The following is a 15650-nucleotide window of genomic DNA, read 5'->3' on the forward strand; positions in this document are numbered from 1 at the left end:
TCCCTCTGATGAAGATTGTTATGTGTTGAATTCTGATGACATCTGCTGGTTTTGCTGAGGTACTGAGCTGAATTTCATCTAAGTCCTCATATGAAACTGGCAGAAAATCCACCCTAGAATTTGAATGTGGTTTGTCAAATATTGTACAATTTGGACTTTTTCTTACAGATGAGTGGACAGGTTTATTGTGACATGGTGGAACAGTGATTTGCACGGTCAGTGGAACAACAAGAAACAGTGCCATCTGAGGTAATTCTCATTTCCAAGTTGTTTGCATTTTAATCGTTTGACTAAACAATCTCAACCTGAGGTTGACTTGCTTGCTGGAGCCTTGGACTGTTTTACGTAGCTCTCATCAGCAGTTTGAATTTGCTCGGTTGCCATGGAAATGCAATATAAATGATCTGTTTAAGAGTGTGTAAAAATGGAACATATTTGAATTTAATCACTCAAATAAAATTAGACACTATAAGTGAATACATCAGATATGTTTGATCATGTATGTTATCAGTTTACATAACCAGATGAAGCAGATCCCTTAATCATACCTTTGTTTTTACCTAAACAGCTTCAACTTGATATTCCACTTTATGATTTAAAAGTACAGAATTGGAAATCTGTCAGTGGGAAAAGAAAAAGGAAGTCTTAAAGTGAAAATGTCATGGCTGACTGCAGAGACACAATTCCGTAACGTTTTGCAGACGTCGCCTCTGTCCCTGAGCGTGAGCTGATGTGTGACACATAAGGCATAATGGGAAAGAAACTGTCACTGTGCATCAGACATCCAATCATTTACTGTTGCATGTGCCGAGAAACGCTGGTGAGGAAAGACGCAGTGGAGTGATGCAATTTAAAAAAAAAAAAAAAAAATTCAGTGTATCTGTCTGTGGTGAGGCTTTTTGAAAGGATTCACAGTGTCAGATTATGACTCATGTTTTCAGGTCGTTCTCAGAAAAAAAATATTTTTTGACAAAAAAAGATGCTAGTTTGGATCCAAATGAGTCAGAGAGGAAAAACTAATTCAGTGATTTTGTTCTCTCCATCCCCTCACACCTCAGAACTGCTAGCATAGTGCCTTTTGGAAAATGTGTTGATCAAACACTTCCTGAATAAATAAAGGTTAAAGATGCCACAAACAAAAACATGTAAAATAATGTAAATGCCAAAGGTAATTCTCCGAGGCATTCATACCTCAACACTACTGTATTCCTGAGGGAAAGTCACTGTATGGTGGTCGTGGTCACTGTATCAGTTATTTTAATAGTATTATTTACTCATCTCACCACATGATGGCACTGCATGTTTACCAGATTCTTGTAGACTGATATCACTGTGATACATTCAAGTCCGGTCATTTCTAACTTTGTGAGTTATTCTGTTTCTCATAACTCTATCGTCAATATTGACCTCTTCAAAAATTATTCGGTGTTTGTAGTCTACACTAACTACTGAACAGCAAGAAAAACTGAAAGGTTATTGACAAATACCTGATCACCTGATCAAACAACAGAACAGACTTGTCAAGCGAACGCTGCTGACTGGATTTCCCCTGAACTCAACATCTGAGCATTCCACTGCTCAAAGAGAAGCAGCGGCTCTGTCAGATTTATGGCACCTCATCATGCAGGCATTAGCTGGCCCCCGGGCTGAGGCAAAAGCAACCAATTAATGCCCTGCAGCCAACAAGCAGCAAAGTCATTTTGGAGATTTTCAGCTGTTTTCAAACCTGTTTCATGTTGAATTATAATTTGGCCTTCAGTCCTAAATTTTGTTTTGGTTTTTTTTTTAATCATCATTATTGGAGCTTTTCATGCCTTTATTTGACAGTTACAGTGGAAAGATGCCAGGAAATAAAGGAGAGAGAGATGCAACAACAGGCCCCAGCCAGATTCTCTAGCTCAACCCTTAAGCCAGAGAGACAAAGCATTACATGTTACATTTTCATTTAACTCTGGTTAGAGATTCAGCAAGAGGACTCCAGGGTGACAGCTAAGGAAAACACGAGACAGCTCACCCAAACCACTCTCACAGGGGAAGAACCCCACAGCACAGCAGACCTCTCAGCCACCTGGCCACGACTGGACAAACATAACCTGGTCTAATGAATCTGTACTTCAGTGGCCTTCAGACCTGAATCCAGTAGAACACCTCTGGGATGTGGTAGAACAGGAGATTGGCAGCTTTAATGAGCAGCTGACAAACCTGCAGAAATGATGTGATGAATCGTGCCAACATGGAGCAGAATCTCTGAGGAAAGTTTCCAACATCTCGTGGAATCTGTGTCTCAAAGAACTGAGGCTGTTTTGAGAGCAAAGAGAGGAATTACCCAATCTGTCTGTCCTCCTCAAGTTTCAGGCTTTATCTACGCATGTGAGAGAGTTTTGTTGATGAGCAGTGTAGACATCAAGTATTACATTCCAAAGAGGCTGACGTTATGTACCCTCAGCAGCGGCAGCAAAAAAAAAAAAAAAACACTTTCAAATTTCCTCTGGCAAAACTCAAGAGCCCAAACCAGAAAGTTGTGCTGTAATGTAGAATCAGATTTCTGCACTGCAATCTGAGACAGGAGAAATGAAAACGTCTTTTTGTGGAGAAGTTCTCTGCTGACCATCAGAGGTCAGAGGTGGTGAAGTGGACTAGGAAAAGCATGTTCACCTCAGCAAGGTGACAACAACTGAACTAAAGCCACTAACATCAGCTGACAAATGACTTTGACTTTTGATGGGTTTTGTGTGGGAGAACCAGGCCTAAAGCTAACACCGATCAGGTTTCAGTGGTCTTTGCTCTAATATTTGTGGGAGTGAAGATCACAGATGCTCTACTTCTTAACATCAACTCCTCCACCTCCTCAAATTACATCTGAGGTGCATTTTCCTCCTGCAGTGATTTTGGATTAAAATAATGGATTAATTATTGATATCAATTAAGAGTTTAATTACTTAAGAACAGTGATATGCTAAGACTGTCGCAGACCTTTTATTAAGCTTTGTCTCGGAACTTCTATCTATTCATCTGCATCTCAGAACCTACATTTTTCCATACCCTTCACACAGGCTATACTGATTCTCCAGTCTTTGCTTTATCCTCTTACTTTGAAATTAATACCTGTAAGCATATTGTATGGGTTTCCCGTGGTTCTTTGCATTGTGGATAGATCAGAACAAGCCCTTAGGTGAGTGCAACACAATTTCAATCAGCTCTCATTCCACTGACTCACAAGATGAGACAATGACATTTCTAGACAGCTGGAGAAAGTGTGTTTGTGTTCGCCGAGGAATCGCAACAGTTTCACTGCATATATTCTGCTCTTCCCCAGTATCTAGTTCCATTCTTTGCAAAGCTATTGTCTTAGGCTGACAGCAGATGAAGAAGGGCACAAAGAGAAGAGGAATGAAACATCCAGGTTGCTGCAGACACACCCTTCTCCTCCCCAGGTCGGGGGCCCACTCTGGTCTCCGTGGCTTCGGGGCCGGCACTGTAGATGCAGAGAGAGAGATGGAGAGCGAGGATGAGTCACAGTACAGGGACTTGCTCAGATGTCACCGGAATTCTTCTTGAATTAAAAAGACTTTTTACAGTTGTTTTGTCTGACAATGTCTCTGCCCATGAAATCACTCCATCGTTTGAAAAGTGTGAGACAGAAGTTCACATAACTGACAGCAGTGAGTTACTAATGATGGCAGGATGAAGAACTCCAACAGATGACACCAGTGCTGCTTACCTCGGGCATGTAGTGGTTATGATGAAGCCGTTCGCTGACACCAGTCATCTACACTACCATTAAACTGACAGTTGTTAATGACTAAGTTAACTGTTAATACTCTGTAAATTTTCAGAGTCTCATTCCCTGATTTAAGGAAGAGATAAACGCCAAGTGCTTTCATTGTCTTGCATTGCTTTTGATGCCATTCATCACATTATAAAGACCTCCTGTATGTCCCTAAGGCCCAGTAAGGGAGCTGCTGCTGCTGCCTCTTTTTATACATCTTTTCATACATCTATAGAGAATTTTCCATTTAATAGAATGAAGTAACGCACCTCACTTTAGTATGCTACTGCAAAAAGGGTTAGTAGAGTGCATTCTGTGTAGTTATTATGTAGGATGGATCCATAGCCAAAGTTGCATTATGGGAAATGTGGGATCAATCCAGCATATTAATTTTTTCCCCCTAAAGACATAGCAACAAGAAGTCAGTGTTTCTTAAACTCTGCTGCATCTTTTTTTTTTTTTCCTGATTGCGATTTTCATGCAATAGCAAAATTAGATTAATGAAACATCCCTGCAACTATTTTATCTGAGCTACACTTTGTTACTTAAATTACTGTGTAATTTTCATTACTTTCCAACACTTAGGGATTTTATAGCAGTTATCGGCAATTTTTTTTTTTTTTTTTTGAAGCAATAAGAGGAAAAGTTGTTTCACTTGCAGTAAATATTGAAAACCACGAGGCTTGTAGGGTCAGCAGACTTGTAGAGGGTCAGATGTGGGGAATAATTTCGGACAGGCACCGGAGTGGACCATGGCCGGCTTGTGTCAGCCCCCCGCCCTCCACTGGGGTGAACGCAGCCCGTTCACATGCAAATGAGAGAGAGAGGGAAGCAGCGGCAGCAGCGATAGTGTGTTTTCACTTCGTACTTTCCTCACAAACAACATGAGCCGTGCGGGGTTGTGGGACTAGCAAACAGCGTCTGAGTCAACAATTTGGGTTTGAGCGTCGCTTTTCGAGGTGAGTCTCCTTGTTTTTGTTTTTTTAATCTTGTGTGAAATATCTGGGTTTGTTGTGGGAGTACGCGTCTGTTGGTACATCAGCGTTGGGACTCTGCTGACTTGAATGATGGTCCCTCGAAACAAACCAAATTCAGATAATGTTTGCTACTTAGCTGCTACAGTCACTCATATGTTACCTCACTTTAATGTAAGCTGCATGCCTGCTCTGGTGAATTCATTACGACTTGTATCTATATCTATATACATATGTAAATACCTTCTTTATTTTGTCCCTGCTGTTTCTGTAGTGCCTCAGTCTCCTTAACTGACCAGCTACAAGTCACAGCTATATGTCTACAATATTAAAGTAACTTGTTGGCTTATATGATTACTGAATGGTGACTTTACAGTGACTGTAATTTACTTTTAGCTAATGTTTTTAAACGTCGGCTGTGCCTCTCTGACCTGCCTAATGGCTATAAATCACTGTGTGTAATTCCCAGTGTGTGTGTCAAACACATGATATTCTGTTTAATTGGTCATTTATACATATGTTTTTTAAATTAATTTGTTAGTTGAAACCATTTACAAAGCTGTTGTGTCCATGTATCAGTGCTACTCACTGCTGTATGCCCTCACCAAGATATTCCCTCAGTGCTCTCATTATATTCACATAATTCCCCATTAGGGAGTTACTGCTGTTACACAACATAATATTTCCTGCAAAAATGTATCACTGTTTGAAGGCTAGGTATTGGTCTGGACTCAGATGAGTTTAGTATATCTATGCATGTCTGAAAACAACAGAAAATGAAGCATTTGAGATATTAAATCAGGGCAATGGGTGCAAAATAGCCTGTGCTGTATCTTATGTTAATTAGGCTACAGCCCCGGAAACAAATACCAAGAAAATGTGAAATAAAGTAGGCTTAATTAAAATCCTCTCTGCAGCGTGGAACTCAGCCTAAAGCTTAACCTAAATATTTAAGTCTTCAGGGGTTTCGCGTTGAGGGTATTAAACAGTTCAGGATATGAGCTTATGAAGAAAGGCTGGTCAATAATGTGTTATAATGGTGATATCTCAGCCCAGAAGGCAAAAGAAGCAGTTGTTTTCAAGTAGTAGTCGCCTTGATGAAGTGAGTTTTTATAAATGGGATTTGTTTGTTAGGCTTCAGTGTCTTTAGGGTGAAGTCAGGATGCAGGAAGTCTGGAGGGGTCCCCTGTAGAACAAGGATTTGTTTCATTTTAAGGTGACTTCCTTCTACAGAGGTGGACCGAGTGATATTATGTAAAGCTTGAGTTTTCTCTGCTGTTGTAGTCCACCTGCCTCAAGGGTGGACATGTTTTTCATTCTGAGATGTTTTTCTGTTCAGCACAGTTGTACAGAGTGGTTATTTCAGTGACCGTAGTCTTTGACTACTTCTGACGTCTCTCGTCAACAAGGTGTTTTTGTTCGCATAATGGCTGCACACTGGATGTTTTTTTTTTGTGGTGTTTTCACCATTCTGGGTGAATTCGAGAGACTGTTGAAATGTGCATGAAAATCCCAGGAGATCAGCAGTTTCAGAAATACTAGCCTGCCTGCCCGTCTGGCACCAACAATCACGCCAAGGTCAAAGTCACTGAGATCACTTTTTTTTTTTCCCCCAATTCTGGTGTTTGATGAGAACATTAACAGAAGCTCCTGTCTTCTATCTGCAGGATTTAATGCACTGCACTGCACTGCACTGCTGCTATGTGATTGGTTGATTGGATAGTTGCATGAGTAAGCAGGTGTATTTGGTTAGTGTTTACGGACAAAAACATACAGCTGCCAGAAACAGCACCTTTAACAGGCTGTAGTTTCTGGTTCTCCATATCTGGGAGATATGGAAAAAAATGTTAAATATTATCATTTTATTATATTATACAGCAATGTTGTGATATTGTACATATTGTTCAAAAAACTCAAAGATGTTACACAACCTTTCTCACAGGCTGAGAAGTACACTTCATGCTGAGTAAACTGACTTTTATATGTTTAAAGAAACCGTGTGGTGTCCCCGTTAGGAGACACACTATCACAGTACCATTTATCCAGTTTTACAGTTTGTAGTTTGATCATTTCCAAACAGTCTTAAACATTATTTTGAAATACTTGTGTTTTTAGTGTTATTTTCACAATAGGCACAAGTAGCCTTTTTAAAATATGAAATAAAAAGCTTACTGAAAGACAGCGATGCAGTAATGTTGTTGCAGACAGATGGTTGCTGAACTGCTAATTTTATAAACAGTGCTTATTTGTGCCTAGTTTTGGACTGAACTGAACAAATTAGCTTAAAACAGCATCAGAGGCAGCACTGTGACATCACAGTGTTTTGGTCCTGGTGTCCAAAAGCTGATGAATTCGTGTGAGATGAAGTAACACTGATGATTTCTCCATCTTTCCCTCATTCCCAGTCATTCCACTTTCTTGTTTCCTAAACCTCTTAGGTTTTCAATTTCCAAACCTATGATTTTCACACAAGTAAAAAAAAAAAGTTTGAGGGGTAGATGGGCCTCCCTCGCTCGAGACCATTTTACAAATCTTTCTTTCACAAAAACCTTTAGTTCCAAAGAAGATTACATTTTTTGGAGATAGAAACGTTCCACTCGAAGGGAGCGGCACGTATTGCAGCCTTGCGGTTTGTTCCCTTTGTGAAGCTGATGAATGCATCCATGCAGTTAAATTATGAACAACAGCCTCATCCGTGTGTCCATCTGCTCATGTCCCTCGGGACCTGATTAGCACAGCACAGTGCCGAGGAGGTCAAAGGTCACCAGGTGTATAATGGGCACATAATGAGTTTTAATGGGCCACAGGGCGGGAGTGAATGGGCGGGGGCACATTTTACAGGACCCAGAAACCAGACACTGTACGAGAGGTGATTATTATTAGATTTGTCTGTCAGATGGTGAGATGGTGTCCGTTGTCAGTGCTTTCTCCCAAGTGCAAGTGCAGATGCTGAGACGTGCTAATTCCCATTTTGCTTTGTGAGTGAAAATCAATGCTAAAGCCAATCACATTAGGTTTAACAGTGCCTCTATAGTATGTTAAATCTATGATATTGAATCTGTAATGTATTTTAAGGAGATAATATCACTTTGTAATCAGATTTACACAGTAGAATTTTAAACCCAGCATCAGGTGGCAGGATAATAGGACAAATCCTGGGATTAGCACACTGTTTGTCATAGCACTGCTTCCTAGCGAGGCACTGGCCCTGCATGTGAATATCTCTGTGGCATAAGAAAAGGAGCTTTATTTAGTCTTTTGCCCTGCAGGGGCTCTAAATGCTTCTTAACCCTTTATTTCTTGAAACAATGAATTCAATAGCCGTGCACAGTCCCTCGTTCTTTCTCAGACACTGCATCTGCTTTCAGTAAGTTCTCTGAATGCACAGGATTAAAGAAGTGGGCAGGCGTATGGGTGTATGGACAGCAGGGGTGCATGAAAAAGTTTTTCTGATTTTTTTGTGGAAAGATTCTATATCGAGTCTTAAAATCCCATAGTCAGTCTTTACATTTGTGCCTTTCTCAGTAAACATGTAGCTCAGCAGAGGTTACGTCTTGTAGTCAGGGCTACATGATGTGTTAAACGTCTACTTCTTGAGTTATTACAACACATGCAAAATGGTTATTTTAAGTTGAAAAGTAACATAGATGATGGCTGGCTATATGAACCGCTTTGAGTCAAGACAGTCACGTAAACTCTGACGCGAGTAATTACAGTCTATATCCTGCTGCAGGGACTGTTGTGAGTCGGGATGGTTATCTATAGATCCTATCTGTGAGAGGGATGGACTGACAAAAGGCTGAACTGAGCTCTTCTTGTTGAGAGATGTCTCACTCTATGAGATGTCTCACTCTCTCGTCTGAACAGTTTGTGGACTTTAATTCATTGAGTCTGTTCCTGCTGCTAGTAAGCGTAGGGTTGCTGTAGTAGTCTGTGTTACCAGCGTTACTCTGTGCAGACACACATTGATTACATTACTTGTCCACTGACCCCACTGTCTTTTTTTTTTTTTTTTTTTTTTTTGACATAAAACCCATTTGGTTCATTTTCTTGTATCAGAGGTGTCACTCATGCTCAGGAAATAACAAACTGTGATTTGTATAATACTAATTATCAGTACTTAGTCTGGAGACGTGTTAGTGTGAGCAGTTACACCTTGTGTGTGTTTATGTTTTATGTCTGGGAACACAGCAGCGTCAGTAGGAAGAAGTCAGATGTGGCAAAAGAAACGTGCAGTCAGACAAACAGTTTATCCAGATGATTTAAACTGGTGTTTGCTGGAGTGACGTAGTGTGTCAGAACACTATGGCATCACTGTTGGGTGTGCCTACAGGCTGAGCTCCATTTGGCCGTGCCGGCATGCCACTTGTTACTGAGGAATCTATTTAAATGAAATGCTCGCAGCATATGAGACCTCAGGCATGATATTGATCATGATATCGATGTCGATGCTGCGTTAAACTTGGATTGAGTCTCTTTCACAGCAGGACCTTGCTGCTACAAGTTTATCGGTATTAACTGGTATTTAGTTTACGTGCCACTCAGAGAAATCCGTTCAAATGAGCAAACGTAGCATGTATCGTTTTGTGCACCAAATTCAGATTAGTTACATTTTTGCAGAGTGGCTGCTTTGACAGCACTGTAGCTTCAGTTAGTCTCAACATTTGGCTTAAAATAAACCCTGCAAGAGTTTTCGGCAGAACATTGTTATTCTAAAGCTTTTCTCTCTGTGTCTTTTAGCTGGTATTGTACAGCTTTGATAAGACGTTCTCATTTTGTAACAGGAAAGCCTAAATATCGCTGTCCTCCAAACGTCAGACCGACCGTCATCACCCTGACCATGAGAGTAAACTATGCTCTGAGTTCCCCAGGGAACGTGTTGTTGTACAAGGACAGCTTTACAGCATTTCCTCATTGTTAGATAGTACACAATGAATATTAATAAGACAAGAACTACTTTTTACATTTGTGTTCATTCATTGATTTCTTATCTTTAGGTGTTATTGGTTTGTTCTGGTGTTTTCCTGTTTTGAACTTTTGATGCTATTAGTCCAGAATTGTCAAGGTCATTGAAATGACTTGCGATTTATAGTGTTAGTGTTGTGTTAGAGTTCTACTAAAAGGCATTACATGTAGTTATTTGTAGTCTTAATCTTGCCTTGTTTAGGTTGACCTCTGTACTATTTATTTAGATGCCTATGACATCTGGCTCAGCTGCCACATGGACCACAGAAGGTTTATTTCCAGCATTGACCTCAGGATTAGCCAGCAGCACGTCAGCCTCCCATGTCACTACACAAAATACACAAAGTGCTTGGAAGTGATTAAACTGATAATATAGTCGTAAATATTTGTCCTGCGTTCTCGGGGGTATTTATGGTCCATTTTGTCCATCATAAACGCTTCAGTCAGCACAGATCTCTCCGCTTCGCTGCTGCTGCAGGGAGCTAGCTATCATTGAAACAAATCTTGGGATTAGTGAGTGGGTCAAAGGATTGTTTTAACCTGGTTTTGGCACTTTGTCCCTGACTGGTGCAGGAAAGACAGATGGCTGAGATTTGAGTGAAATCCGGGGATGGAGCAAAGGGTCGAAGGGGACCTTCCATTCTGACCACTTGTTTCAGACACAAATCTTATAGTCATGTCACTGATCCTCCACATCCATAGTATGAAGGGAAAAACCCTCCTGCTGGGGGAAAAGGCTGCACTATTAAGAGGGAATCTGCAGTTCATATCTCTGTTATTGTGTTACTGGTTCTTCTGCAGTCAGATTTACTGCTGGCCCAAAATGAATGAACTAATCTTTTCTACTGGTATTTTACATGTTCGACATGAATCGAGTTTACACTGGAACATACTACCTCCAGGAAATAGCCACCTCCTCATTCTCTAGAGTCAGGCGCTAACAAAAGCTTTCACCTTTCTCTTGCCAAACTAACCGCAAACCCATATCAGTGACAGCGTCACAGCCTTGAATAGTTTTACGAACTCTCATCTTGAGTTCTGTGTGACAGAGTTTAACTTGCTTTAAACAGTGTGGGCAGCGACGGAGGACACCCACCTCCTCTGTAAAACACCACAGAAAGGCTGTATGTAATTACTTGTGGCAGGTCATTATATCAGCAGTGCTGTAATGTAATGTCATTTAGAGATTCCGCTGCAGTTCATAATAACATTTTGAGGATGGCGAATGTAGTATTTAGCAGAATAATAATAGTTGTCTACTAAGTAAAGGCTCAGTCTTTGCTTCCATGTCATTAGGGCTGAGTATTGAACCTCATTTGTTTATATGATATTATATGTATTTAATTTCTTTTTTCTGAACGAAGTGTGTTTGTATCACAGAGCATCCAACAGCTGAATGTCAAAAGCCACTGTAAGCTTCACTGTAAACTGCATATATAAGAAATGAGATGTGCTGTGGAGTTGTGTCTGGATCATTGGATGCACTGTGTATCTGTGTGTTAAAAGCTCATGCAGAGCACCATGGGACTCCGTAGCCATGCAGGTGTTCTTTATGCAGCTGTGAGCGCTCAAACAAACAGGGGGACGTGACCCACATAACAGTGAATGTACAGCAGGGCAGCGTTGTAGCTCAGAGCGCTTGAAGTTAATTATAGTACATTCATGCTCAGCCTCATTGCACAAAGGTAATGCCGATTTAGTTTTGAACGTTGCCATCCACAGATGGAGTCACAGCGAGTGATGGGTTTTTATGAAGCTGAATCTGTGCAGTGATCTCCTGCAAGAGCATTTATTGACCTACACGAGGGATTTTTTTTTTACATTTATATCAGTATACATGATTTTTTTTTTGTTGTTGTTGTTTGAAGTGAGTATAGTGCTTCATTTTTTCCTGATAAGAAGAAAAACACATGATTTAACGTGAGAAGCTCAGACTTGTTTCTGGGAGGGTGGGTAATTACAAATCTGAATTCCTTATTTGGGCCTTATTTTTCTCCTCCATGAGTAGTTTCTCTGATCATGTGTAGACTTTAACAGAAAATCTGTTATCACAAACCAAATTTTTGGAAGGGAGTCACCTTGTTAAAGTATGTTAGTACACTTTTCGAGGAATTTTAGGGGTCGTTCAGCGGGTCACATCTCTTCCTTGTTTGTCAGCTCTAAAATTCTCCCACCCTCTAAAACGTTTGTTGTGGTTGGGGCTAGAGGTTTTCAATGCCTTGCTCTTATATATGTTTGACAGGCGGGCACTAGCTGTTACATTCCTGACATACTTTTGATATCAGCTGCTTTCGAGGGTCTGTAGTAACAGTGTTGACAGCTACAAGGAGACACTGACTTCAGCACTTCATTGTGAACATGTAGAAAACCCCATAATGTGTGTCTTTGACTCAGCATCATTCATCAGCTAAACACTGTGGTGAGAGGTGTACTTGAAAGCTGTCATGGCAATTTGATTTATCTGACACACTGGCTGTGGAAAACTGCTGAAACATCATCTCACCTGTCTGTGTTGCTGCTTGACAATAATTGTCGCGTAATTTACCTAATTTTATTTATGTATTTATCTATATACAAATTATGACTTTGTTTATTCCACGTCCTACTGTAGTTTTGATCCAAATTTCGTAATTTTGGTTATTGTTTATATCAGTTTTAATAAATTGATATGGGTTTATTTATGAGATCTGGGAATGGTTGGACAATGAGACAGACTGTCAACAAGCCAACAGCTGTACAGATTATCTAAACCGCTCTATATGGATATAAATCTGGAGTGTGAGTGAATGCTGATGTTCTTGTCATCTGAGGATCTAGCTCCTGTCCCGTCTTGACCAGCTAGAAAGCCCTCATGCCTCAGTAAATGTCATGTTTTTTTAATCATTTTGATACAGTAATGTCTTTAAGTTACTTGTTTTGTAAAATGTAATTAGAGCGACTTTGAACTCCTGTTATCCCGTTCGTCCTGGAACCCGTCTTCTGTAATCTTGGTATTGTTTCGGGTGAAGGGTTTCAAAAGTCACCTGAAAACACAAGAACAGACAAGAATGCACCCTGAGAAAGGCCTTCAATTTACGGCTTGACTTACTGGTTCACCTTTGACCTTGAGCACTTAGCACAGTTGTGCATACACACAGTTTCTGTGCAGTGAGGCGTTATTACTGCCATTTCAGGTGTGTTTAAACTTTCAGTTTAAAATCCGAATGAAGTGGTTTAGATAATCTTTTAGATAAACTGAATTGGTGAGTACAGTTATATTGTAACCAGTAGCAACAATGGTCAGAGCTATGAATAAGACCCAAGTTGTAATAAAATCTTACCTCCACTCAGCTGCTCTAAGATAGTTTACTAAACTGAAATCTTATGTAGTGATCATGAATTTCATGGCCATGAATAAATGCACTGTTGTCCAAAACGCCCAGCTCTGAGAGGTGTTTCCTGCATGCGTGTGATTGTGAATGAGTCTGGAGGGTCACTGCTGGCTTGTATCAGACTCACTACCCAGATATAGCAGGATGAAGAGTTTGCAGTTATGCAGCAGTGATGAGCCCTGGTGATCTCAGTCATCAGTGGGTGGAATTACAGGCTACATCAAAACATAAATAAACCCCACATTGTCGATTGTTTTTCGTGGGTTGTCACTTTATACAGGTCCATTTGCTGTCTGCATTTAAGGTCCAATACAGTAGAAATTGTGATAAAAATCTAGTGATTTAAAAAGAGACAAAGGACTGCACATAGCAGGGGGCTGGACAAATTCCACTTAGGTTAGATTTGAGCAACTGGCCTTTTGACCCCAGACCCAGCTGAACTTCTCCCTCCAGGGACGGGTCATACAAAGGTGAAGGCCCTGGGTGTGGACAGGTCACCCTGTCCTTCCTGTGGCAAGTGCCTGGCTTGTAAGAATGTTAGTTCAATTTGCAGTTGATTGAATTCCATTATAACATTATATATTGTTTGGCTAATTAATGGTTACGCAAATTGTTTATTTTTGTTTAACAGGTGCTAGATAACAAAGTTGTACTCCCTCACTGACCCACTGATGTTTTATTGATGTAATATAATTATAACAAAATTGAAATGCCAGTAATTTTACAAGATTTGCCATTTATTTTGATCATTTTAATTATTAATTAAAATTTCATAATTTATATTTAAATATGAATAGGACTGATTCTGTGAGACTGATCCGAATGCCCCGATTGTACCTACCTACATAGAAAAGTAGAGACAGTTGTAGTCCAGAAACTTCATACAGTATAAAAACAAGTTACAAACAACATACAAACAGCTCTATTGCTGCTTAGTTTTTGTCTGTTCTCTGTAATTTTTCTCACTCGCTTTTTCCGGGTGGGAAACAGCACAGATACGAAGCAGTGTGGGCTTGTCGTGCCTGACGAGGCGGTTGTTTTTCAGGAGCAAGCAGGTTAATAAGTATTCTCCAGGGCCTCCTCCCTGAGCCATGTGAAAAGCAAGGGCTTGGCATTTCTTGTTTTTGAACCGAGTCCTGAGTTCCTAAAAGTTTGCACAAAAGCCCTGTTGCCTAGCTGCGTGTGAGAAGCCTCACTGCGACTGCAGGGCCTGCTTTGTGTGTGTGTGTGTGTGTGTGTGTGTGTGTGTGTGTGTGTGTGTGTGTGTGGGGGGGGGGGGGGGGGGGGGGGTCTCTGGCCGAACAAGAGCTTCTGAAGAATCAACTGGAATGCAGCTGGGGAGAGAACCCCCACCCCTTTGCTTAATCTTGTTCATTTTCAGCTGACAGGAAGGAGTCATTCAAATGCTTTTTTTTGCAAAAGCTTTTTCATGCATCCTTTGGCATTCCACACTTTGTGTGGTCTGAAACTTTGGCAGGCACGAACCTCGGGTCACTTTTGTATGTCATCCTGCGTGAATACAACATTATGCTATTTTGTCTGCTGTTTTAATTTGTCACACCTCTGTAGTTGAGATGTTTTAAACCTTAAAATTAAATTTAAGTTTAATTGCACCGATGCTCATTTTCCCTGACGTTCAATAAGTCTAATGTTATATTTCAAGAAACTTTAATAATTGTTTCAGACCTTAGCCCAGGTGCTCAGTTTCAGTTTATTTGTCCACTTAGACAAATACATACTACATGCTTTTTGAGGCAAACCTCAGCAATTACATAAATGCGACTGGTCCGTGAAGCCAGTGGGTACCACTTGAAATTTGAAACATTTGATCCATGGCCATGTCAACGCCACTCAACTTATTGTTGAAGATTGGCTTCTTGGTTTTTGGGAGACCTGGCCCAATCACTTTCTTTTCCATCTCCTTCCAAAACACAATGATAGTCAGATAACCAGTGTGTAAAAACCAGTAAAACATAACAGCAGTGGAGCCCAAAACATGTGCTGTATAATGGCGACGTACAGAAATTGTTTTACGGAAAAGTTTTAAAAGAGAACTGTCATGTTTGTCTTTTCCACCTTTTTTCTTCCACCAGCCTTCCTGTGATGTGGCTGTACACTGGTCCACAGCACCCGGTAAAGTGTTGGAAAAACCACAACTCCCATTGTGGACCAGAGTTTGCACTGACTGCTGTGTACAAAAGAGACCAATATATTGTCTTTATTTAAAAGAATTCTAGGACAGGAACGGTTCAGTGTGTGTATTACATTGCCAGAGATTTGGTGTCTGATAACTCTTCTGTTTTAAAATTGAAACTGTGTTCAGTGAAAATGATTTGGCAGGGAAACCGTATTGCACAGCTCTGTTTTATGGTTGAGTTGAGATGAAGGGCTAACGTCTTGGAAATAATCCATTTCTCTCCCTGGATTTAGCAATGTATGCCTGCGGTGCTGTGAATCAGTCTTGTTGGTGTCATCTGTACCATGTTGTCTCATTCTCTGCTGTGTTTCCAGTAATAAAAAACACAGTCATTAGAGGGACTGTCATCGCAGATTAGACTCCGGGGATCAGAT

General features: G+C 40.5%; 1 protein-coding gene across 1 annotated transcript in view; it reads left to right on the forward strand.

The window, feature by feature from the left end:
- Positions 1-4595: 4595 nt before the first annotated feature.
- ankrd6b (ankyrin repeat domain 6b) overlaps positions 4596-15650 on the forward strand; it is an 82640-nt gene continuing 71585 nt past the window's right edge. The window contains exon 1 of the mRNA XM_041065025.1: positions 4596-4728. The gene's annotated coding sequence lies outside the window, so the exon portion shown is untranslated. The remainder of the gene's footprint in view (positions 4729-15650) is intronic.

This window comes from Toxotes jaculatrix, chromosome 19, assembly GCF_017976425.1.
Source record: "Toxotes jaculatrix isolate fToxJac2 chromosome 19, fToxJac2.pri, whole genome shotgun sequence".
NCBI lineage: Eukaryota > Metazoa > Chordata > Actinopteri > Toxotidae > Toxotes > Toxotes jaculatrix.